Source organism: Narcine bancroftii, chromosome 7, assembly GCF_036971445.1.
Source record: "Narcine bancroftii isolate sNarBan1 chromosome 7, sNarBan1.hap1, whole genome shotgun sequence".
Lineage (NCBI taxonomy): Eukaryota > Metazoa > Chordata > Chondrichthyes > Torpediniformes > Narcinidae > Narcine > Narcine bancroftii.
This window is the reverse complement of record NC_091475.1, coordinates 157,595,600-157,623,595: the sequence shown is the minus strand read 5'-3', so window position 1 is coordinate 157,623,595 and position 27,996 is coordinate 157,595,600.

Sequence of the window (27,996 nt, the reverse complement as noted above, 5' to 3'; positions counted from 1 at the left end):
CTTCCTTTCTTTAATGAAATGGTGCCAGAAGAAAAACTCATTCTATCTAATGTTCTAACAGAGAAAATAATAATGGTGGTATTGAAACTTCTATAGACTATAAGCCTAAAGCAAATTAATTGCCATTTAGAAGAACAAGGTTTGGTAACTGCAGCCAAAACATATTTGTTAGAGATAAATTACAGCTGATAAGTGTGATGGTGAAGCTGATGTAATGTGCATGGCTTTTCAAAAATTGTACATTTAATATCAAGATTGAATACAATAAGATCAAAAGCAGAGTAGCAGCCTGAATAGCAAATTATGAAAGAGAAAATAAATTGAGAATAGATTCTCAGACTTAACGAATGTATAAGGTGTTGAGGATTAGGACAAGAACTCTCACTGGTGTAATGGAGTAGATCATTTGGGAGGATTTGGTAAAATTAGAGTAGGTTACATAAATACACATATTTTAAAACAGATCTTATTTGAAATACTGAAGAATTCATATTCATGAACTATACAGAAACAATGGAGAATGCTATGCACATTTCACAAGTAGGTGCTAATTTAAATGACATCATGAAATGAATAGACCATTGAGTGGATTGGAGACAGCCCGGCTGGTTGAATAACTACAAGGCTTCTGACCTTTCTACAAAGTGCTCACAGAAAGGTCACTCCTGGGTTTTGTTTACCCAAGACAACAGTTTAACCAGGAAGGATAACTGCTGTTGTTTGCTGAAGAAGGTGGGGGTTTTTGCAAGTGAGAGAATCACATGGGCTTTCTAGCAGTTAGAAGTTTTTGGAGAGAAAGAGAGAGAGAGAGAGAGAGAGAGAGAGAGAGAGAGAGAGAGAGAGGACAAGCTCTCTCAGCTAGTGTGTGGGACACTAAAAGCACCTGAACAGTGTAAGCCAGGAGAAGCTGGTTGGAAACAGAAAGCTCCAGAGCGACAGATGGCTGGAAATGCTATCTGTCTGATGTTTCTCTTGGAATAAATGAAACAGAAAGGAACGCTGTGGTAGCCTGAAAGAAAGAGGTTATCATCTGGAGAACACTTATGGAGCAAGTTTCATCAGCGAGACATTGAGGTGACTAATGGTGGTACCTCAGTTGTGGAAATCCTGGAACAACAAATCTCCCTCTGCAAACCCTACAATAATTTTACTGAGCAGTAAACATTTACCTTTTGAACACCAAAGCCTGGTGAACTTTATACATGTTAAATTCTGTGCACAGTATAAGAATTGCAACCAGAGAACTTGGAAGAAGGAGAAGTGAGATTGAACTGTGAACCAAAGAACTTTTCTTAAATTTACACACACATCATACGCATGCACTTAGAATTAGAAAGAGGTTAATTTGGGTTAGTTAAGTTAATAGAGATAAGTTAAAGTTTGATTCTGTTTTCATGTTTAAAGATAATTAAAAACAACTTTTGTTTAAGTAACCATTTGTCATGGTGAATATCTATTGCTGCTGGGTTTTGGAGTTCCTTTGGGTTCATAACACTGTTATGTATTCATGACCAAACTTTGGATCAGAATGAAATTTATTGTCATGCACATGTGTTGTTTTGTAGCAGCAGTATTGTGCAGAACAAGGTGAAAAAATTACTACAAAATTACAATTACAAAAGTACAAGTTTTTTTTTAAATGAATTAATAGTGCAAAAAAGATTTTAAAATGAAGTAACGTCCATAGGTTCTATAGTGTGAATAAAACCTCTCACGACTGGAAGGAGAACATGTGCTTTTATTAGCTTATAACTGAGGGCAGAGTCTTACAGTGGTCTTCAGAACTCAGGGTTTAGGCAGGAAACCAGGGTTATATATGGGTAGATGGGGGCAGAGCCAGCCACCAGAATAACACACCAGCAGTGAATCTTCATTCAACAAACATTGCTATAACTGTCATTTCTTTGTCTAATCACTCTAGCTCTAACTGTAATTAAAATAATGGAATATATACCATATCCAATTATTAAGAAATATCATGAAACATTACCTTATTATTGATACCGGTTTGAAACTGGTTTTTAAGATATAGGAAAATTTGTGTAAAGTTGGGTCATGGTGAGTCAAGTCTTTCATAACCCAAAGAGCCCTGTATTTACATTCCATAGATGTTACATGAAAGATTGCTGAATGTATAGGGTTGTGGTTAATATATTAGCATGGATAGTGAAAAGACTAACCAATCATATATGGAACTAAGAGACAATGGATTATTTTTCGATAGAAGATGAGAAGTTTTAGGATGCCTCAGGGATTAGTGCTATTCCCACAACTACTTACTGTACTGATGCACATTGCAGAGTTTGAGAATTGGCAATTTCATCATCCTAAAAACTGGGGTGAGACTTTGCTGACTGTCAATCACACCATGGGGTTTGTGGGCAAGTCGTGCTCTGATCCAATTACTTCATCCAATTGTGCTATCTGAGACCCAGTTATCATTTGGGCTTTATCATCATGGTTCACTGCAATTTAGGGCATCAAGACCAAGCCTCCTAGTGCAGGATAAGTTACATTTGGAGGAATGGAAATTGCAATTAATGGTTGTGAGTTGTGGAAAATCTAGTCCAATTTAAAAAAATAAGCATTATTATATGTTTAAATTATTCACATTTATGGAAATTGCATTCTGTCCTCTTGTATTATGTTTTGGACGTAATAATAAAAGGGTTTAAAGTATTATCCAATTTCCTTTGAAATGAATAACTTAAAAGTGCATTGTGCAAAACTTGTACATCCAGTTTAACATCAGAATATTTAATTAATAATACATAATTGGTGATATAATATTTAATTATTTTATGTCAAAAGGAACAGTAACTATCATTGCCACAAATATAACAATAAAGAGGTGTAAATGCAATGGATCCATTTAATAAGATTACTAGCAAATTCTCAAAATATGTAGCACCAAAATTAATGGAATATGAACCCCAATCAATTGAACTTTAAAATCAAGATGTAACCATTTTGTGAGAATGTGCTTACAAGTCAGTTCTGGAATCAAGAGGTATCACAAACCAATTTTCGATTTAGAGGCAAGTACAAAAACCATATGTTTTTGGTGAGAATTAATCAGTCCTTTCAGAATAATTACAATGAATATTTGAATACATGGTGATTATACGAGACTACACATTACAGTTTAGATCTGCAGATTTCAAATTATAATGCAGATGTTTTATGAGTTTAATATCCCACATACAAATATAAAAAAACTAATATTACAATAGATTAAGAGTGAATAAGTTAATAAAATCAAAGTGGGCAGAATTTGGAGATGCTGATTGTATATCACTTATGAATTCCAATTATTTATTTTTTTGTTTTGAATAAAGAGTGTCAGATAAATTTGTAATAGTGTTGAATGAGAATGATATTAAGGGGTTGAATTCTCAAAATGATGGAAAATGTGTTCTAATTTCCACATCATTGTTGCAGTCTACAACCAATAATTCTTCAACAACAAAAAAAATCACTTAATTTGGACAGGATATTTTTTCATCCCAAACAGCAAACTTCAATATTAACATGCAATAGCATTATTGCTGTCTAGAGAAGCAATTTCCATCATGGTGTATGTGACATCCTCAGTGGGCACTTTAGCACTGCCAATTTTCATACACTGTTTCAAATAGTCTGCTACTGCTATTTATTTCCTCTCTCTCTTTCTCCCCTGCTGCAACTTTCCCATAACAAAGTTTATACCTTCATTTTAATCTTTTCTTCCTCCATGTTCCTGCACTCATGCAAAAACTTGGGTCATTTCTATCCCAGAAAGTAATTGCCCATTCTATACTTGCCTGATTGCAATGCCTGTCTCTGCAGAATCGTCTCACACCAGCTTAGTGAATATTTTCATTTCACACTGAACTACCTCCAAAAAGAATAATGTGATGCAATCAGACTGTTATAGGGTATGCATACATTATTGAGTTTGAACAAGTAAGATTTTCATTCAAAAAGTCTAAAGACTGCTGGTCTACAATATGAAGTTAGCTCACAGGCATTTATGCATTCAGAATCATCAGTTATTCAAATACTTCCACCTGAGCTATGGACTTCTGACGATCCTGAGAACTTAATTGTTTGATACAGCAATTCATACAATTTTACTGATTCGATCTGCGCTCATGCATCTGCTATCTAACTTTACAAGCAGCAAAACTGGGTTTCTTGCTGAAGATTTTGTGATTCTTAAGTAGTAAAATCCCTACAATACAAATAAGGAACATACATTTTCAGTGCAATTTGAAAAATCTGATGCATCAGGGTTATCTCTCATTTAATGCATTTGCAAGGCTGACCTTGCAAGTAATAAACAATGTAAATCCCTCTGCAAAATTTATTTAATCCATGTTGGCTCATATCCAAGAACCAACATGCTACATTAGATTTGGACATGAAATCTGCCTTTACATGGCACTGACTTCCTCCTTCCTCACTGGCTCAATTGAAGATTGGGTATTGTGAATAAGTTCAAACTCTTACTAGTCACAGGAAGAAATTATTTTCTGGTATTATTAGGACCATTTGGAAAACAGGCATATGTGATTCAACAGCTTCAACACTTGAAGATACTTGTGACAGGAAGAGGCAGGTGGTCTAGTGATTAAACTTGCCCTGATTTTTTTTCTCCATCATTCCATCTAGGATTTTCTGAACCATCAACCATAGAATGCAGTCACAAGGAAAGATTGTTATCTCAGGTGCTGATGCCACAAATTAGGAAACGGTTTCTATTATGCAAACTATTTAGTTGTATCAATGACAGCAGTTAAGGTGCTCACCACCACCACTTCAGAATGCCAGTAAATTCTGATCTTGCTGGCAACATCCACATCCTGAAAATTAGTAATTAAAACATTTAAGCATTGGACTTAAGGTTTATAAAATAGTCTGAACCTCTCAATTCAATAACTGCTGTGGATGTACTGACAGAAACCTTGTATCCTTTATATTCTTCATCAGTTTTTAATCAAATTAATTCCCAAAGGATTGCTGTTGGAACCCATTAGTAGCAAATGGAAGATTACTGTGCACTTGACTTGGGGATTATCTAATGACATTTTATCTGTTTGATTGGTGTACCAAAGAGATTCAACCATGGTTATCAATGAGAAGCAAATGAAAGGTAAAATTGCTCAAAAGTAGATGGAAGGACAAGTTAGGACTTACCTGGAGTCAGCAGCGCTATCTGAGCAGAAGCTAAGTTTGTTCTTGCACTAGCCATTGTTTTCTGGAGAAAATTAGATGTGTGTGAGTGTAAACTTGAAATTAGGAAAATCTTTTTTTTAAGTAGAGGAAAAGAGTACGCTTTCAGAAATTTGGATAAGTTAGCAAAGTTCCAGAAAATGAAAAGCTGGTATGTTTTGCTTTCTTACATTTTATTCATTTGTAACTGAATTACAGAGAAAGCCCAACATTTATGTAATAGATTTTATTTAACCCACAACCAGAATACACTTACAACACTGATCACTTTGTGAAAATGCATGTCCTTGCCACTTATTAAATTAATTAAATATTCAGAGAAGCCCTTTAAACAAAATTATAGAACCAGAGCTAAGACTATCTACTGAGAGAATCAAAAGTGCCATGTGGTCATTTCGAAGCCATGACTCAATAATTAGAACTATTGTAACTAAAATATTCTTCTCATTGTCAAAAAGTGTTAGGAAAGTGATAAAATCCTGAAAATATATAAAAATTGAAATAAAAGCCAAATCTCATTTCATTGTAAATTGGATTTATAAAGCCAAAGGAAATTATTCACATGCATTTATTACAAATGCATAATGAAGAACATAATTTTTCAATATTTATTTTTAATGCACTCCAAATGTCTTTTCCATAATCTAAATAGATCTGATTGTGATTATAATAGCGTCATAATTGTTAAACTGGCAGCGACTTCCAACATCGACATGTGTATTTAAAGCCAATACGTGCTGGCAGGGATATTTTGCTCCTCCATAGTCTGTTGCAGTCTTTTAAAACATAATCAGATTTCAGATTTATTGTCAGAACCCTGAGATTTTTTTTCTTCAGGTAGGACAAGAAAAGCTGTTAATATTCAAGGAGAGGTTGAATAGGATATATGGACGGGAGAGGTGTGGAGAGTTATGGGTCCAATGCGGGTTAGTGGTTGTGGGTGGGAGAAGATATTCAGCATGGACTAGTAGGGCCAAACTAGCCTGTTTCTGTGCTGTAAATGGTTAAATGGTTATATGGTTATGGTTATATGGTTAAGGTACGCATCTAAACAAATAAAGATGTGTAAACAAACTGACTGTGCAGTATATAGAGAGAAGGAAAAAAATCAATAAAGTGTAAAAGTAAGAGTCTTTAAACGAGCCACTGATTGAGTTTGTCGTTGAGGATGGCAGAGGGGTAACAGCTATTCCTGAACCTGGTGGTGCGAGTCTTGTGGCACTCTCTACCCCTTTCCTGATGGTAGCAGCGAGGACAAAGTGTGTGTGGATCCTTGATTATTGCTGCTGCTCTCCAACAGCATCACTGAATGATTGACTTGATGTAGGACTTTATTGTCAGATACATTCTTCTTGTTACAAATCTTATTGGTAATATTAAACATTGCTGAAAGTTGAGTTTTTTAAATGGGATGCAAAGATGGCGATTGGAACCTTGCTGTTTTTTTTTCAGATATTCTGTCAGCAGACCTATACACAGAACAAATCCATAAGTCACAAATCTACTGGAAAAGTGTTCCTGTAGATTTCACAGTTGCTTTTGGCCATTGGAAGGATCTGCTCTCTGCAGCGGATCCAGTACCTCTTTTATTTGAATGGGAAGTGTGCATCCACAATGTAGAAAGATAATGTTTTAAATTTATTTATTTATTATTTAGATTTAATTACTGAAGCGTATTCAAGTGTTTAATTATACTGTTTTATATCAAAAGCCTAAACATGATTAAATAATGATTATTATCATTTTTTCAATTAATTTATTGACCTGTGCTGGCCAACTGTCCAATGTATTTACAGATATCTTCAACATTTCACTCCAGCAGGGATCAGACCCATCTGTTTCAACAAGCCTCAGTCATACCAGTGCCCAAGAAGAGTGTGGTAATCTGCTTAAATGACCACCTAACAGTGGCACTCACATCCACAATGATGAAGTGTTCTGAGAGGCTGATGTTGAAACATGTCAGCATGGATTTGTTCTAATTTGCCTACTGCAGCAACAGGTCTATAGTGGATGCAATCTCACTGGCTCTACACAAAACCCTGGAACACCTGGACAGCAAAGCATAAATCAGGCTTATCTTTATTGACTACTGTTTGGCGTTTAACACCATAATCCCCTCAAAACCGATCAGCAAACTCCAACACCTGGGCCTCAAAACCCCACTGTGTAATTGGATCATGGATTTCCTCACCTCCAGACCACAATCAGTGAGGATTAGAAAGAACATCTCCTCCACAATCTCCATCAGTACCGGAGCATGACAAGGCTGCATACTTAGTCCCCAGTTTTATTTGCTGAACACCTATGACTGTGGCTCGAATGACAACAATACCATCTAAAAATTTGCTAATGTTACTATGGTGGTGGGTGTATAAAGGGGGCGATGAATCAGCATACTGGAAGGAGATTAAAAACTTGGCTGAATGGTGTACCAACATCATTAGGCAGCACGGTTGCTTGGAAATTAGTGCAGCAGTTTTACAGCGCCAGCAATCTGGGTTGCTTTGTTTTTTTTCCTGAGGTTTCTCTGGATTCTTCCCACTGTTTGAAACGTACTGGAGATACAGATTAATTGGGTGTAAAATGGGCAACACAGACTCATGGGCCAAAATGGCCTGTTACTGTGCTCTATGTCTTAAAAAAACAAATAACAACCTTGCACTCAATGTCACCAAAACCAAGGAGCTAATTGTGGACTTTGGGAAGGGAAAACCAGAGGTCTACAATCGAGTAATCATTGGGGGAAATCAGAGGTGGAAAGGGTGAGCAAATTTAAATTCCTCGGAATCACAATATCAGAGGACCTCTCCTGGACACAACACTCAAATGTCATCATAAAGAAAGAACATCAGTGCCTCTATTTCCTCAGGAGTTTGCAGAGGTTTGGGATGGCATCTGAAACATTAGCAAACCTGCAGTTGTGCAATGAAAATTGTGCTGCCCAGCTGCATCACAGCCTGGTATGGGGGCACCAATAACAATGAGCGGAAAGCTCTACAAAATGTGGTTGGCATAGCCCAGGACATAACAGGCAAAACTCTCTCCACCACCGAGAAAATCTACATGGAACACTGCCATAGGAGAGCAGCAGCAATCATCAAGGATCCACACCACCCAGGGCATGCTTTGTTAAAGTCATCAAACATCACAGAACAGAAGCAGACCCCTTCAGCCCTTCTAGTCTATGCAAAACCATTTTTATGCCAAGCCCCACTGACATTCACCCAGTCCATAGCCCTCCATACCTCTATGGATATGTCCAAATTCTTCTTAAATGCATTCAACAATTCATCTGGCAGCTCATTCCAAACTCTCACCACTCTTTGTGTGAAGAAGTTCCCCTTAATTTTCCCCCTTTCACCCTGAACCCATGTTCTCTGGTTTGTATCTCACCTATCCTTAGTGGAAAAACCCTGCCTATATTTACCCCATCATAATTTTAAATACATCTATCAAACATCCCTTCAGATTTCAGATTTATTGTCAGAGAACATGCATGACATCACATATAGCCCTGAGATTCCTTTTTCCTGCGGGCTCAGGAGAGTTACCACTAATTGGTAGTGAAAAATAAATTGCACACAGTGTAAACACATAAACAAATAAAAGAACTGTAAACAGATAACAAATATAAACAAACTGGTGGGCAAAACAGAAAGAACAAAAAGAAAATCAATAAGGTCCACAAATAAGAGTCTTTAAGTGAGTCTCTGATTGAGTTTGTTGTTGAGGAGTCTGATGGTGGAGGGGTAGCAGCCGTTCCTGAACCTTGTGGTATGAGTCTGTGGCACCTACATCTCTTTCCTGATGGCAGCAGCGAGAACAGAGCATTTGCTGGGAGGTGTGGGTCTTTGATGATTGCTGCTGTTCTCTGATGGAAGCATTCCCTGGAGATGTACTCAATAGCAAGAAGCTGGTCCAGATCCCTCTGCAAGCTTTGTAAACCTTCTTTGCTGTCCACAATGACTCCAGTCTTAGTGTCATCTGCAAACATGCTGATCCAATTTACCACATTATTATCCAGATCATTGATATAAACAACAAACAGCATCGGTCCCAGCACCTATGCCTGAGGCACACCACTAGTCACAGGGCCTCCAGTCCAAGCAGCAATCATCCACCACTACTCTCTAGCTTTTCCCGTCCAGCCATTGTCAGATCAATTTCACCATGACTACCAAGCATTTGAGCCTTCATGACTTACATCCCATGTGGACCTTGTCATAGGCCTTACTAAATTCCATGTAGAAAACACTGCCTTTCCTTCATTAACTTTCCTGATAACCTCCTTGAAAAACTCTATAAGATTGGTTAAACATGACCTACCCAGGCACAATGCATGTTGACTTTCCCTAATCGGTCCCTGGCTATCCAAATAATTGTATATCTGATCTCTCTTAGAACACCTTCCAAGAATTTGCCTACTACTGATGTCAGGCTCACTGGCCTGTAATTTCCAGAATTATGTTTGGAGCTTTTTTTAAAAAACAATGGAACAACATGAAATACCCTCCAATCCTCTGGCACCACACCCGTGGCTAAGGACATTTTAAATAAGTCTGCCAGAGCCCCTGCAACTTCCACACTAGCCTCCCTCAAGATCTGAGAGAATATCTTGTCAGGCCCTGCAGATTTATCTACCCTTATTTGCTTTAAAACAGCAAGCACCTCCTCCACTTTAATCTGGGTGTGGCCATCTTGATTCCTGCACGCATGCGTGAGCCTTCAGTGGGTGCAAGTGTGGAGTTCAGTTGGTGCATGTGCAAGAGTGTGGGGCATGAGTTCAGGATCATTCAGGCATAATGAACGCAATAGGACAGTGTAGATGTGAGGGGGGGAGACAGGCTTGCATATTTTTTGTTGACCCATTAACACAGACATTTTGTTATTATGAATCATTATCATAGAATCCTATTTATAGACATTGCATAGAACGCTAAAGAACGTTACAAGTTTTGTGTGTTAATAAATAAACATTGGAAATTCATTTGAACTCATATCGGAAATAATTGAGACCTGTCACAAGCAAGAGCCTCACCTAGCCTCTAAGTGGCTTTTAGTTGCAACACCCCTTTCACCCCCTCCCCTGGTTCTATCATGTCTAAAGCAACAGAAGCCCAGAACATTGAGCTGCCAGTCCTGCCCCTCCTGCAACCAAGTTCCACTAATGGCCATAATATCATAATTCCATGTGACTTTCCTTGCTCTAAGCTCATCTGCCTTTCCTACAATAATCCTTGCATTGAAATAGATTCACCTGAGGACATTTCTACCACTTCTAACATTATGTGCAATTTTTACATCATCTTTTCCCTCTTCTACTCCTCTATCTTCTCTGGCATTCTGGTTCCTATCCCACTGCAAATCTAGTTTAAACCACCCAGAGCAGCACCAGCAAACCTTCCACAAGGATATTAGTCCCCACCTAATTCAAATGCAAACCATCCCATTGGAACAGGATCTATCTTCCCTGGAAAAGAGCCGAATGATCCAGAAACCTGAAGCCCTCCCTTCTGAACCATGTCTTTAGCCAAGTGATGAGCTGCATTATCCTCCTATTTCTAACTTCACTTGCACATAGCACGGGTAGCAATCCAGAGATCACAACCCTGGAGGTCTTGTCTTTCAGCCTAGTGCCCAAATCCCTGAACTCTCCTTGCAGGACCTCCTCACCCTTCCTACCCATGCCATTGGTCTCTACATGGACTACAACATCTGGCTGCTCATCCACCCTCCTGAGAATGCTGTGAACTTGATCTGAGATATCTTGGACTCTGGCACCATGGAGGCAACATAAAATCTGGAATACTCAATCTCTTCCACAGAACTTCTTATCTGTCCACCTAACTATGGAATTCCTATCACTACATCCCACTTCATCACCTCCCTGTCCTTCTTAGCCACAAGTCCAGACTTTGTGCCAGAGACCTGATTTCCATGGCTTGTCCCTGTTAGCTCATTTCACCCCCAACAGTATCCAAAATGGTATTCTTGTAATTGAGGGGAACAGCCACAGGGGTGCCAGCACTGCCTGCCTGTTCCCTTGCCCTCTCCTGACTGTCACCCAATGCTCCTAGGGATCTTTTGAACTTGGAACTTTTAATTGGTCCTGAAAATTAGAGACTTTCAGAAATTGCAAATGCCTTGTGAAATCTTGTCAGCATTGATAAGTAGCAAAGCTGAGGCCAGACATTTGTCATGAGTCAAAGGTTTACGAAGTGAGCTGGAGAAGGCAAGTTCAAGTTTATTTATCATCCGATTGCACAATTACGACCCAATGAAAGTGTTCTGCATCCTCGGTGCAAAACATGCAAAGACACAAGCAGACATAACACATATAACACAAGCAATATATATACAGGACTAATATACATATATAAAAAGAAATAAATATGGTTTAATAAATAATAGTCTCTCATGGTTAGTGTGAGTAGTTCATTTAGTCATTTAGCATTTTTGCTGCTGTAGGAAGAAGCTGTTTCCACAGTCTGATAGTGCTGTATCACTTTCTCGATGGAAGTAGCTGAAAGATGCTGTGCGTGGGGTGGTAGAGATCTTCAAAAATTTTGCACACCCTTTTCAGACAACGATCCTGGTAGATCATGTTGATGTGGGTGGGTGGGGTGGAGACCCCAGTGATCCTCTCTGCCACTGTTACAGTCCTGTGGATTGACCTCCAATCCAGTTCTCAAAGCTGGGGCTGTGGTGGTGCCTCTTCTAGCTTACCCTCATCTTTCAATAACATTGTTCACCACTTGGCTGCACTCCGGAATCCTGCACTTGGCTAGGTTTCAGAATGTCTCTCTTCAGATCCTGAGAGTAACATTTTGGGGGAATGGGAAGGCAGGCTGTGAATGCAAGTAGGAAGCTCCGCAGAGTAAAACCTGGGCCATAGTTATTTTGTGGAACTATTTCTCTTAACTCTGAAAAACTAATTTTACATAGATGGATCGCTATTCTCTTCAAATAACTTTTACAAATTCTGGGTTTTTTTTTCAGAAAATAATTTTAAAAAAGTCCACCTATGTATATCAGCAATCTTCATTTTGCTTTCATGGAAACCTTTAAAACAAACAAAATTAGATCTTTTTTCTAGCTCTCCAAAATTCACATTTCACCTGACTGGTTTAGTCAGATTGAAGGCACCAGTGCTCCATGACACTGGAGATACCAAACAAGAAGCATCTGACTGCAAATCAATGCATTTAAAAAAAGGAAATTCCACAAACGTTGCTTCAGTGAATAGAATCTTTCTTTCATCGGTGACATAAAAATCCAGGTTATTCTTGGTTCAGAAACTTTAAGAAACTAATTAATTTGAAGAGCAAACAGTTAAATGATTTTAAAGGCTTTGATCTGCTCGTGGAGCTGCACAACATAGCGCCAGCAAACCCAGGTTGAATCCTAACCTCTACTGCTGCCATTGTGGAGTTTGCAGGTACTCCCTCTGATCATGTGGATTTTTATTATGGCTGCTCAGGTTTCCTCTCACATTGCAATGGCAGACAGATCAGTAGGTTATACTGGTTATTGTGCTAGTAGTGTATGTAGGTGGTGGTGTTGTGGACAGTGAGGAAGATTACCGTAGATTAAAAGGTGATTTAGGAAGGCTGGAGGTGTGGGCTGAGAAATGGCTGATGGAATTTAATACAGATAAGTGTGAGGTGTTACATTTTGGAAGGGCAAATCTAAATAGGTCATATGCATTAAATGGTAGGCTATTGAGATGTGCAGAGCAACAAAGGGATTTAGGAGTTGTGGTAAATAGTACCCTCAAGGCTGATACTCAGGTAGATGGTGTGGTGAAGAAGGCATTTGGAATGTTGGCCTTCATAAATCGGAGTATTGAATTCAAGAGTAGGGAGGTTATGATGAAATTGTACAAGGCATTGGTGAGGCCAAATTTGGAGTACTGTGTACAGTTTTGGTCACCAAATTATAGGAAAGATATAAACAAAATAGAGAGAGTGCAGAGAAGGTTCACGAGAATATTGACAGGATTTCAAGGTTTGAGTTACAGGGAAAGGTTGTGCAGACTGGGGCTTTTTTCTCTGAAGCGTAGAACATTGAGAGGGGACTTGATAGAGGTGTTTAAGATTTTAAAAGGGACAGAGAGATTCAATGTGGATAGGCTTTTTCAATTAAGAGTGGGGGAGATTCAAACTAGAGGGCATGGTTTAAGATTGAAGGGGGAAAATTATAAGGGGAACATGAGGGGAAATTTCTTTACGCAAAGGGTGGTGGGGATGTGGAACGAGCTTCCGACAGACGTGGTCGAGGCGGGATCATTGGTTACATTTAAGGAAAGACTGGATAGTTACATGGATAGGAGAAGACTGGAGGGGTATGGACCGGGTGCTGGTCAGTGGGACTAGGAGGGTGGGGATTTGTTACGGCATGGACTAGTAGGGCCGAACTGGCCTGTTCTGTGCTGTAAGTGGTTATATGGTTAAATGGTTATTGGGGGAGTTGATGGGAATGCGTAATTGAATCAATGTAAAATTAACATGGATGAGTGCATGGTGGTCAGTGCAGATGTGGTGGTCTGTAAGATGTGTTCCTTTGCTGCTTGCCCCTTCTTGAGTAAAGAAATTGAAATAATTGAATCAACTGGAAGAATTCAAAAATCCTGAACCTTACTTTAATGCCTTGCAACCATTCCTCGAGACTCAAATGACTGAAGAATTTCATCCTACACCAGATCATCGTCATGGTCTGTGCATACTGCTGAACCTATGCAGGAAATCCTGCTGTTGTGGGGTTGTATCACTCAACATACTCATAGAAAGGTAAAATTAACAAAGTGAAACACAAAAGTTTGCAGATGCTGTGATTGTAATGAAAACACACAGAAATGCTGGATGAACTCAGCTGGTCTCATAGTGTCCATGGGAGGTAAAGGTATATTACAGGTACACAATCCTTTATCCGGACATCTAAAATCTGGAAATCTGCAGAAACTGGCATTTTTTTCCTAGTGCTGGTACAGCGGAGGGTGGGAGAGAGACAGCAGCATGACTAGGTTTGGCTGTGGGGGGAGGGGGGAAAGAGACAGTAGCACGACTCGGTGGGCGAGGGGGAACGGCAGCGCGGGCAGGTGGGGGGAGAGAGACGGCAGTGTGATTCAGGTGGGCTTAAATATGGGGCAGCTGGGTTTTGTTCTGAAATCTGGAAAAATCCAAAATTCAGAACGTACTGTCCCCCAAGGGTTCCAGATAAAGGATTGTGTACCTGTACCGATATTTTGGGCCTGAGCCCTTCTACGTGTTTTTATTATAAAATGAACAAAGTACACTATATTAGTCTACTCCCTACAAACCTTATTTTTTCTTTTTTTTGCAAATAATGGAAAGGTTCATTCATAATAATAAACCAACTTCACTCAATGATTATCAACCTCTGCGGAGCTGAACTCTCATGCATTACTCATTCAGTTTCCATCCTTTAAACCCTATAGGCTTTTAATTATACTTCAGTCTTTATAAAGAAATATTTTTTCATCTGCTTCAGCATAGTATTTATTCCTGCTTTGCACATTTATTTCTATTTTTCATGCTTCCACTTATGTTATCAGTTCCTCATTACTTTATTCTTCACTAGTTTATCCTCAGCTCTTTAGCAATCCTGTTGACAAGTCTGTTCTGTCCTATTTGATTTCTGATTCTCCCCCTATTATTTTCCACCTGTTTTATTTTACTCAGTAAGTGCGAATGATAGATTTGGGTTATGCATCCTTGTAGCATCATTTGCAGTGCTCAATTTCAGGAGGCAAAGCTAGAAGCAGACATTTGAACTGGATCTTCACAATTAGTGTAATCAGACAGAAGTTTCCGCTTTGAGATATCATCCTGACCATTGAGTGAGAAGAACTGCCGCCTGCAGGGTAACTGGATAAGTGATGCTGATACTCAATCAGGCTACTCTTTGAATGTGAAAGGAAGCTGACTGTCAAATAGCATTGACTTTCTTCACTGGTCAGCAGACTCAAAGTTCATTAATCACATGGGCATTTGTTGATGTCCGAATGCTCAGTTTTCTGAATTCATTTCCAAACTACCTGAATTACTGCATAGTGAGAAAATATCCTATTGGAAATCAGATCATCTGAAGACAAACACTTTATTTAATACCCAACTTTAACCCAGTTTTTACTTTCAGTGGTTTATTAGTCCAATATCAAAAGCATTAAGCTAACATACCCATGATCCTTAGAGACATGCAGTAAACTTGGTGGATCCCCAGAGTCGCCCATGTGTCCATCCCCATCAGCTAGAGAGGAATTGGAGCCAATTATTATGATTACTTCCTCTTCATGTGCTGTTAAATGTCATAAGTTGGCAGGCTTATCTCCAGTGGCCTGGTGTTCTTTGGCACTGTGCGCTGTCTTCTGTGGAGGAAACCATGGACTAATTGGTTGTTGCAGACTCCATATTCAATGGTTGCAATATGTCAGGAGACTGAAAAAGTATCAATAACCGAGGAAATTCAAACTCCTAACAATCATCACCGGATACGAGGCAATTGATGGATACTATAAAGTAATTTTGTTTGGAAACAAGGAACAAGTTGATGTGTGATGGCCCAAAATACATTAATAGAATTCTTGCAGCACACAAGGCAATTCAGTCTGTGCAGGTTATGCCGACTCACTGAAAGAGTTGCCCAATTAGTCTCACTCCTCTGTTCTTTTGATAGAGCCCAGCAGTTTTCTCCAATTCCTTTTTGAAGGTCATCATTGAATTTGCTTCCATCAACCTTTTCTGAATCGAGTTCCAGATCTTAAAAACATAACTGCATGAAAATATGTCATGGAGAGGTTTCTTTTGCCAATTATATTAAATGGGTGGCCTTTGACTACTGACTATTCCACCAGTGGAAATAGCTTATTTTGTTAAAATTCTTCATGATTTTGAATGCTTCTATTAAATCTTCCCTCAGCCTGAACTGTTCGGAGAAGATCAACCCCTGATTTCCTAGCCTCTACATCTCTCCAACAGTCCTAGTTCCATCCTAATAATAATTTCCCTCGATGCCCTGTTGGACACAGCACAAATGAAATTCAATAAATCAATTACAACTCAGAGCAACTTCTCCATTTAATATACTATTTTTTTAAAAACAAAGGATTTAATTTGCCATTTTAAATATCTTTATCAAATTGTTTCTAAATTAGTTCATTCTATTTACTTATAAAAAATAATATGGTTAACAGTTTCTCATTCAGGAAATGTACTTTCACAGTCTTCAGTACAGCCACAACTCCTACTTCATCAAATCAACATTCTTCACCACTTTGGTATTCAGGAAACAAAGTTGATCTAAAGGACTTTATCTCTATTCCAAACATCACAAAAATCACACATCAAACACAAGTCAGAATAAACCTCTTTAAACCACGTGAACTGAAGAGGATTTCAAATTAAAACCAAGAGTGCTAAATCATTGCTAAGACTGGTTCTTATGAAGATCTGGGCATTCAATTTGTCTTTTCTTAGATGAGAAAACTGTCTATCACCCAATCTAATGGAAGAGGAGGCTTTGAGTTTTTGTGGTTTTCAATAATACTTTGAAGAAATTTAATTAGCCAGTTGGTGTATTTTGCTATAATAACTGAAATAACTCTGCACCAACGTGTTTCTGCCATCGCTTCTACTGTCACTTATTGATGTATAAAACCTTGTCACCTTGCAGCAAAACACAACTGTTAACTTTGTACAATTTAACTTTATAAATAATTTATTGCAAAGGAAGTTTTAAAAAAGGGTCTGTATACATTAAACTTGCCCATAGACTACTGATGCCATCTGCTGGAAAGAAGGACACAGATTGGGATAAACATCCTCTTAGAACAGTGTTCAAACTTTATCATTCCACTTATATACTACCTTAAGCGATCCCTATGTCACAGGTGCTCTGTGATTAATTAGTAAGGGATTACTGCTTTAGGCCTAATTGTTACCAAAATATTTTGCTTGAGAAAAATTGTCATTGGCCCATTTCCTTTAGAGTTATGAAACCGTGCAAATAATGAGTCAATTAGGCACAGTTAAAGCAGTGGTTTTCAAACTTTTTCTTTCCACTCACATACCACCTTAAGTAATCCCTTACTAATCACAGAGCACCTATGGCATAGGGATTACTTAAGGTGGTATGTGAGTGGATAGAAAAAGTTTGAAAACCACTGTCTTAGAATCATAGAACATTACAGCACACAAACAGGTCCCTTTGGCCCTTCTAGTCTGTGCTGACCCATTTTTTTTTGCCTAGTCCCACTGAGCAGTATCTGTGAAAGATTCTATTTTTAAGTCATCCATAAACAATAATTATTAAGAAAAGCATTTGTCTTTATTAATACAGGATTCCTTAGCCTTAAGCAAGTGATAAAAATAAACCACAGTTCATGTATTCTGTGAGGAGACACATTGGCATTTTCAGACAGCTAAATTAGCATTTAAATTAACAGTTCGAGTCTACTTCCAATTGTGCATTGATAAGCAAGCCGACAGAACCTGTTCTCCAATCATAAATGGCTTAGCAATCTGTCAAAGCTGTTCCCCATTCATAAACAGCTGGTAGATAAGTTACTACAGAAGACAGAAACATCACACCTCACTGTTAGATGCCAGAGAAGCCCCTTAGCTTGTGTGTGTTAAGGAGAGGTTTCCTTTGCTTTGAATGTCTTAAACATTCGATTAACTCTCCAGACTAATAATTAGCATTTGATAATTAAATCTTAACCCAACAGTATATTGAACATTGTTGTTAGATATATATTGAAGGCAAACCCTATAGACATTACCGCATGTTTGAAAGACATGAAAACTTAAACAAGATTAACTGTAAATGTGCATAACCATTTGATGTCAGTGATTTACATTTCTTAAGAACCACAGTGACAAATGCTGATAAGAAACTGAAACAATTTACCTCAAACTTATTCAAAAGACTTTCTTATCAACTGGTGATAAACAGACTGCCAAAATATGCCATTAATACTGTTCCAAATCACTGTTATCTTTGAGTGAGGATCAATATTAGGCCATTTCATGTCAAGCCTCTGCCTGGAGGCCAGCTACAAGGGCGGATCAAAAATTTAAAACTTACCTTTCAGACAGCAGCCATAAAAGGCTACTCCAACATCGCTTTCATATGGAGCAGTGCCTCATAGCGCCCTCCAGATCCGATGGAGACAGGTCAACTGGTGCCATAGCACCACCCATCATAAATACACAGCAGAGCAATGGCCATGTTGCCTACTCATAATCCTCCACACAGCTGGAACCACGCTGTGTTTCCTAGAACAGTTCCATCTGTGTAGGGGATTATGGGTAGGGAAGACAGCCATTGCTCTTCCACATTTTGAGTTGCAAAGAGCAGCCCTGAAGGTCAAAGTAGTCCAGTGAGGCTGTCACAGACTGCATCGGCCACCCTGTGATGGCTCCTGTCTCTCCCTGCCTTAAGGGTGTGATGCAGGGAGAGGGGTGAGTGGGGAGATGGGTAGCAGACTGAAAGCGTCATTAGCCCACCCCTAACCAGCCCCTTGCAGCAGCTGTACATTCAGGTCAGGCAGTGGAGCACAGTGCCCATTATCCTTCCCGAGAAGGGTTGGAATTGGCACCTCGGAGCCGGCCATGGCGCATTCAGAGAGATAAATCTTTAGGCACAAGGGCGAAGAAATTTAACTTTTATAGACAGGCATTTTCCTTGCTTGAAAAGGCTTATTGACTAAGGTGACTATCTACCTGAACTTGATATTCCTCACATGCTAGCATAATTTAATAAACCTATATTGTATGCTCCATGGTTCTCCTGTGTATTTTCTGTTTTTACAGTGTGGGTTGACTATCACAAACCTCGTCTATAGCCTTCCATACATCCCCCATCCATTAACCTGTCCAAATCCTCCTGAAATATTAAAATTGAGCCCCATTCACCAGCTGACAGTTCATTTCACACTCCCACCACTCTGTGTAAAAAGGTTCCATCTCATGTTCCCCTTAAACTTCTCCCCTTTAACTCTTAACCCATGTCCTCTAATTTGTATCTTAATTACACTCAGTGGAAAAAGCCTATCTACATTTACTGTGTCAATCCCCTTCATAATTTTAAATACTTCTATAAAATCTCCCTTCCTTCTTCAATGCTCCAGGGATTAAAGTCCTAACCTGTTTAACCTTTACCTGTAACTCAGTTCCTGAAGTCTGGGCAACACCCTAGTAAATCTTCTTTGCACTCTTTCTATCTTATTAATAGGTTTCTTGTAGTTAGGTGGCCAGAACTGCACACAGTACACCATATTTGGTCCTGTTAATGTCTTATACAACTTTACCATAACATCCTAGCTCCTACAAAATGCTTCAATTTATGAGTTCTCTTTTCAACCCTATCCACCTGTGACACTACTTTCAGGAAATTATGTATCTATTTTCCCAGGTGCCTCTGTTCTACCACACTCCTCAGTGTCCTACGATTTATCATGTATGTCCTTTCTTGCTTTGTCCTCCAAAATATCACACTTATCTGCAATAATTCCAACTGCCATTTTTCAGCCCATTTTTCAAAGTATAGGCTTTGTAAGCCTTCTTTGCTGTCTACAACACCTCCAATCATAGTGTCAACTGAAAACTTGCTAATCCAATTTACCACATTATCATCCCGATCAATGATATAGATGACAAACATCAATGGTCCCAGCACCGATCCCTGAGGTACACCACTAGTCACAGGCCTCCTGTCTGAGAAGCAATCATCTACCACTACTCTCTAGCTTCTCCCATCCCACCATTGTCGAATCCAGTTCACTACTTCACCATGAATACCTAGCGTCTAATTAACCTATCATGTGGGACCTTGTCAATGGCCTTACTAAAGTCTATGAAGACAACACCAATAGCTTTTTGTTCATCAACTTTCCTGGTAACCGCCTCAAAAAAACACTAAGATTGGTTAAACATGACTTACCACACACAAACTCATGTTAGCTATCCTTAATCAGTTTATGCTATCCACATAATTATATATCTGATCTCTTACAACACCTTCCAATAATTTACCTACCACTGATGTCAGGCTCACCAGCCTATCATTTCCAGGGTTTCTTTTGGTGCCTTTTTTTTTAATTAGCAGAACAACATGAGCTACCCTCCAGTCCTCTGGTACCACACTCGGGGCTACCACTACAGATGTAATTAGGAAAGGGTGGAATAAATGGGGGAGAAAGAAAGAGAGGAAAGGGGTAAAGGAGAGATAAGCAATTTTAACTTCTCTATATAGACTTAGATCTGTCAATGTGAAGAGATTAGATAGATTAGATACTTTTAAGTTTGCCCAAAAAATTTTCCCAAGCAATATGAAAATACATTTGACCTCCATTTGGAAAATTGGGCTGGACAAGTGGCTGAAGTGTTAATGGGAGTGCTTTTTGGGACCAATGTCCATAATTCTAACATTTCTGAAATAATTATGAAGAGTTGAGGGTATTACAGTTATCAGTAATTTCACGTGTCATCATAAATCATTTGACTTGTACAGTTTGTGTCAATTTTATTTGTCGGTCTGTTTCAATGTTTTTAAGGTGTTCTTCATTGTTATGCACCTGAGCTATGGACTGAATTCAGAGGATAGGTGTTGGAGAAGCTGCTCACAAAACCACAATGTTCACACCCCTATAAAACTCAGCAATGGAAGCACAATGTTTTCATAGCAAAGTTATATGAATTTATAATATAATTAACTTATCTTGATCATCCATCTAATCTACAGGAAGAGTGAGAAAACACTGAACAATCAATTTTTTTCCCAAAAAGTTTATTTCCTGAAAAAAAAAATTAGGGGTTCTGATAGACCACTTCAAGCTGAATAGAAAGTTAATTTCAGATTTGCTGTATTTAGCATGTGTAATCACATAACAATGCTGTCACAATGTGTTAGTTCAACTGACCAAAAAATGTTTAGCCACTCATTTTCATTTCTAATCAGCATCTGATGCCTCTCGTGTCAGTGTCCAACAATAGTCAGCCAGCACTTTTGGATTCCATTTGCCCTGATACTGCTTTTCTATGGTGGCAATGTCCTAGTTAAACCTGTCACCATTTTCATCGCTTACTGCACCAAGATCAGCAGGGACAGGGTCGAAGGTCAAGTGCAAACGTAGTAAATAAATAAATTTCCAGTAACATGCTGCACTTCATGGTTTTGTCTGTTTCAAGCATGTTGTCAATCAGCTGGATGTAGTGTGGTGCCAAGAAAATTCTCAACAACATCTTTAAATGCCATTCATGCTATTTTCTCCAGCTTTGCTAGCAGATCTTTGAACCACCATATTGTTAAGTACAGATACTACATAAAGAACATTTGCATCAACATGCATTCAATCTATATCAATGTAATACATTGTGAGCTGCTTTTATAGCCTGTCTACATTTATCCTGAATAAATATACCCAGGCCTAAGACAATATTTGCATAGCTCCTGCGTGCATGGATTGAACAAAGCAGCTGGTTTTGTGGGCAATATACCAGTAGACAAAATATGACAGGAAATCACCAAAAAAAAGGTTATATCTGAAAAACAGTACATGACAGGAAAGTTTTACCATGATTTTCATGATCATCAGTCCAAAACCATAAAATACAAAGTGTTCAGGTAGCAAAATTTTGTTGTCCAGTAAGTCAGGCAGCATCTTTGGAAAGAGAAAGAAGCAATAGTTCAGGTTAATGACCTTTCAGATTTTGTTGGTTATTTCTGAATTATAGTCTATCTGTTCTGTCTTTATCTGATTGACTTTCTCAACTGCCGAGACTTCTTGTGCTTCACTACAATGAAACCAGTGATGAGAGATTCCAGGATGCGATCAGACCGGAGAAGCTAGAGTAGGAGTTCTCATGGCAAAGAAGACCATGAGGGAATTTGATGAAGATGGTGAAGATTTTAGGTCGGGTAAATAAAAAGGAACTATTGCTTGTTAGGGATTGTTAGATATAAAGTAGTTTTCATCAAGAGTTATGTGATGGCATGAAAGTTTGTACTTTACACTATCCAAAAATGACAGTTATTAAGAAAAAGTACCACTGATTTTGTCTTTATTAAAAGTACCAGTCCCTAGTTTCAAAACTGGGGCCAGAGGGAGCTACATGTCTACTGCGCATAAGCACATCCAGACAGAAAATTAGAACTAATCATCTCATCCTCCAAAGTTATCAGAATTAATTACTTTGGCCATTTCCTAGGTAAACAGTACTGCAGCAGACTTACAGAATCCACTTTGCCGGTCAAGTCAACGACCTGTCAACGAGTAATGCTCATAAAAAGCTTCCACAGCTCACTGAGCCTAACAACGTGTCAGTCACAATTTGAGTGAACAATTGCCGTAGGGCACATACAGCAACACTGAAGGTGCCAGTTAAGTTTTGATCTTGCAGCAGCTGCTATACACACAGAAACACACCACAGGACACAGTGGAGGTTTTAGTCGAACTGTTTATTCAAACTTTGCGCGCAGTGACGACATCACATTCGACAGAGGCTCGTGCTTTGGCCTAAGCCACAAGGCACTGAGGTCCTCCAATGGCACCATCTTCCTGTGGCTGTCCAGCCGGCGCAGCAATACAAGTTGGGCCAGTTCGCCATGAGAGATGTGTGGCGCCACACAACCTCCACCCCCCCCCCCCCCCCCCGAACCCAATTATGCGTCTCGCTGCTTGGGCAGCCGACGTAGTCGTTTTGGTCTGGCCATCAGTACTGGCTGGCTAAGGTCCAAGTGTGCCGCCTTGAGTCTGTCAACTGTGAATATCTCCTCCTGCCCCCAATGTCCAAAGTGAATGTCTTGTCTGAGCATTTCAGGATTTTGTAGGGGCCCTCGTAGGGCACTGCAGGGGTGCGGGATGTGGGCCTCATCAGATGAAAACGAAGTCAGTCATGGCTAGCTCCTTGTGGATGCAAGATGAGTGGCTGCCATGGTGGGTTGGTGGTGGGGGCGCAAGTGAGGCGAGTTTGCCCTGGAAGTCTGCCATTAGGATCCGATTCTCAGTCACAACCCCGGGTTGCGCCAACAGAGCATTGTAGATCAGCTCTGCAGACGATACCTTCAGAACCATTCTGATGCCAAGCAGGACCCAGGGTAATTCGTCCATCCAGTTGGGGCCAAAGAGGCGTGCCATGAGAGCTGACGAGGTGCTGGTGGAAACACCCACTAGACCATTGGCCTGGGGATGATACGCGGTGGTATGGTGGAGCTTGATCCCCAAGAGGTTCGCCAGCTGTGACCAGAGGGCAGATGTGAACTGGGTGCCCCTGTCGCTCATCATGTGTGCCAGAACACTGAACCTGGTGATCCAGTGGGTGAGGGGAGTTCTGGCACAGGACTCGGCAGAAGTGTCTTTCAGTGGGATGGCTTCCGGCCACTTCGTCGTGCAGTCGACCACGATCAACACGTAACGGATGTCCCTGGACACTGGTAGGGGGCCCACAATGTCGATGTGGATATGCTCAAACTCTTGGTTGTGGGGGAAAACTGTATTTTAATTCCGGAGGGCAGAGGAGCTTGCTGAAGAACACAAGTGGGCGCCACTGGTCTTTGACCGATTGCTCCAGGACGCCCCTGATGGTGGTGGCCAAAGCATCCACTGAGAGTGCGGTGTAGGCGTTGGTGGACCAGTAGAGTGGCACTTGCCAGGGCATCCTTCATCATGGTGAAAGCATTCTTGGCCTCTTCCATCCACCCCAGGGTCTTATTTTTGATGGCGATCAGTGCAAACAACCGTCGCATGATGCGAGCCGCCCCCGGGATGAAACAGTTGTAGAAATTGACCATCCAGGTGAATTCTTGTAGACCCTTGAGGGTGTCGGGCTTTGAGAATTAGTGTACGGCAACGACCTTCTCAGGTGATGGGGTGGCCCATCAGCGGCTTCTTCATCAAGTGTGCTCACGACGTGGTAAAACATTGTGGCGTCTGAGGTGATGTGCCTGAGGTGAAATTGCGCCTCTGCCTGCCCAAAATAAGTGGGTGGGCGATGCATCCAGAAAGGGGGGTTTCATCGCGACCGCCTTGACTGCTGTTGCGTGCATATCAGAAAGCCAAAAAACAGTCTGGACTCACTGGGGTCAACAATGTAGCGGCTGCTACACACACAGAAACACACCACAGGACATTCAATTGAACTGTTTATTCAAACTTCGTGCATGCCCTTTAAGGGCGGCGTGAGCTCCACCCCCGTGCTGGCGGTGACATCACGTTCGTCCAAGGCGCGCACTTTGACCTATGCCACGAGGCACTGAGGTCCTTCAACAGCACCATCTTCCCAGGGCTGCCCCTCCCGGCACGGCAATACGAGTGGCGCCAGTTCACCAGGAGAGATGTGCGCCGCCACAATCTAATGTTTCCCCAGCCTACAAGTTTCTTATCCCTCATGATGACATAAGATTATTGTGAAACCGACAATTTACATGTGATCATTAAAGACTAAACTCAGGCATACAGAACATGGTCGTATTGGAAGCAATCTTTCCAGACTTCTGATTTCCTATGGAAGAAATCATATTTTTTGTAATTATGACGTGGACATGTAAATAACTGATTGATGTCAACCATTTTCATATCTTTAGAAAAGAACAAGGCAACATGTAAAACATAAGCTTGTAACAAAGAGAGCCTATCCGATTTGTATGTAAGAATATGCCTGAAATATTGAACCGTTTCACTTGAACCTTTGAATGAGGTTCTGGTTTTAACTATGGTGATAGTGAGTCTACCCGCCATTAATATCACTCCTTCCTGCTAGCATAAGTGTAATGAAGGTTTTTGTATTGCTCTATGTCAATGAAGTTCTGAAGTTATCAGGCATAGGCAAATACAAACCTGTCTGGAAGAAAGGAGGCAACTAGCTCACAGCAAGAGGTCACTTAAAGAAATAAGGTTTGGAAACTGATAGGACCATGAGAAATTCCAGCATCCATTGGCTTATTGACAAATTTACCAAGATACCATGAGAAGCTATATGTAGAATGTTATGTTGGCAAGTCACCCCATACTTAAGTGCAGGACATAGTGATAGTTGCACTCAAGGTATTGTCTATAAAGACAAAGTGCAGGGTATAGAAAAAAAAGTACAATTAAAAGGATGCAAAGCGTCATCTTTTACCAATGAAAAGTTCGACTTAAGAGGGTGATAATGGGGGGCGTGGCAAGATGGCGTAGGCAACAGACGTGCCTTCCAGACCTCTCCTGACTCTGATTTATTGTTTTGTCTTTAAGTGCCCGTTAAAGTTCTTTTAAAAGTTTATAAATAATAAGAGGTGCTGGATTAATACCTAATGGTTTATATGCAAAAAAAAAGTAAAAGAAAACATCAACAGACTGTTAAAAAACTACATTTTCTGAAATTATCTGAGCCTACTTGTTTACAAGAAGCCAGGACTCAGCGTAGAATGGATCCAGAGGAAGACGTGCAGAGTTCGGCATTGAAACTCCGTTTTAAGCCGGTGAGGCTCTCTGAAGGTCGCATTCAACAGCTTTCAGACCAAAGAGCTGGACGGGTGCCAGTATTTCACACAATGGCCACTGTGAGTGCTGTTACTGAGACTTTGACAGTTGAATCAGCTGGGGCGCCACCAGCTGGAGAGTTAAAGAGCTGTCATTCGACTGCTACAGTGGTGGCGCTGCAAAATGCATCTTCAATTACAACGGTTTTTCCAGACATCGATTCAGTGAAGATGATTAAAGAGATTTGGCTTAAAGATAACTCTGATCTTCAGTCTCCTGGCATTGCTGGGGGGACTTTGAGAGGGATTTTTATACGAAGTCAAACTGCTAGAAAAGATACTAAATTAAGGGAAGGGACAGAAGATCCTGTGGTCTTTAAGGAACAGCAAGACCCCATTATGCCTGAATCTACTTCTGTTGAAATGTCTGTTAAGGATCTTGAAGATAAGATATATTCTGTATCGAGTCACTTAGCTAATTTTGTGAACCTTTTTATTTCCAAGCTTAATGCGATGGCAGAAGCCATTAATGGAGCTTTTAAGCTTGAAACCATTGAAAGATTTGAAATGTGTGATCAAGGTTTAGTCAATGCACAGGATCAACTGCAAGATGAAAATAGAATAATTGAAACATTGCAGATCCAAAATAAAAATTTAGCAAAAAAGGTTGATTATTTGGAGAATCAATCTAGACGGAACAATGTGAAAATTGATGGTTTGCCAGAAGGCATAGAAGGACCAGATCCAAGAAATTTTTTTACTGAATGGATTCCACGAGTGTTAGGACAGGATAAATTCCCTGAAGGTTTAATATTGGAACGTGCTCATAGAGTTTTAAGAAGAAAATCTTTTTCAGGACAGAATCCAAGACCTGTTCTGATCCGTTGTTTAAACTATTGTGACAGAGAGACAATTTTACGTACGGCTATTAGAAATGCCCAGCAAAATACATCTCCTTTGATGGTTCAGAATAATCCTGTTTTCTTCTATCAAGATTTGAGTCAAGAAATTATGTTTCAATGACGTGAATTTAATTCTGTGAAAGAACAGTTGTGGAAAAAAAGACATAAGGCAACATTCAGATATCCTGCGGTACTGAAGATTTTTCAGGATGGAAATCAGCCACAGTTCTTTGACAATCCTAAAGAGGTTGTGGACTTTGCTCAGTCTTTACCAATCATGCAGTTTTAGGAACAATGTAATCCTTCAAGGTCTCTAAAGAGAGTAGAGATGTAAGGTGGGATCCAGATTTTTAAAAGAAATGGAAACAATGGTGACCGAAGTGGTAACGTTGATTTAAAAAAATATATTTTTTTTTTGAGAAGAGTTTAAATAGTTTCAATAATGATGATAATTAAATGAAATGGGAGTTGGGAGAGGGAACTGGGTGGGCACTAGTTTCCAGAAGTCATCAGCTACCTGTGAGTTATCTCACACCCAATATTTTGGGGGAGTTACTGCTTTGGGCGGTTTAAACAGGAGGAGGTAGTCGTGACCTCCGACCTGTTTTTTTTTCTTTTTAATTTTTGGGTTAAGAAGTGAAGGTTTTTTTTTATTTTTTTTTTAAATAAATAATTTTTTTTAAACTCTTTTAGTTTTCTGATTGTAATTGAGAGGGAATTAGGAGGGTTTTTTCTCTCCTTTTTTTCTCTCTTTTTTTGGGGGGTTTCTTTTTTCTTTCTTTTTTAAGAGGATGATGTCACAGAAGATAATAAGTCAAAAATTGAGGATGTTGAATTAGATGAAGAGGAAGATGAGGGGAAAGGTGATAAGAAGAAAAAGAAGAAAACTAAGTACAAATACATTGAGGGAGAAGAGTTTAATAAAATTAAGTTAATTTTGATAGAGAATTTTGAAGATGTTATAAATGAAGAATATGGAGAATTTTATAAGAGTTTGAACTTTTTTTCTTTTTTTTCTTTTTTTTATATAAGGGGAGGGGAAGGGAATAAAAAGTTTATCTGATTGTTTTTCTAAGGGATGTTTTTGTTCTCTCGATGAATTATAAAGGAAACGGTATTAATGGAAATTCTGTATTTATGTATTATTAATTATGATTTTTTGTATAACAGATATGTGGTTGATATATGATTTTAATATTTGAACTTAGTTTTAAAGTGGATTTCATTTGTTAAATATATGTATTATGTTTGATTTAAATATATGTTTAAGGGTATTATTTTAGTATTGGTTTTTTTTGTTGTTAGTAATTTTTTTTGTTGTTAAGTTTTATCCTTTTTTTGTAAGTGGGGTTTTTTCTATTTTATTTACAACATTGTTAATTAATTCTTCACTCTTTA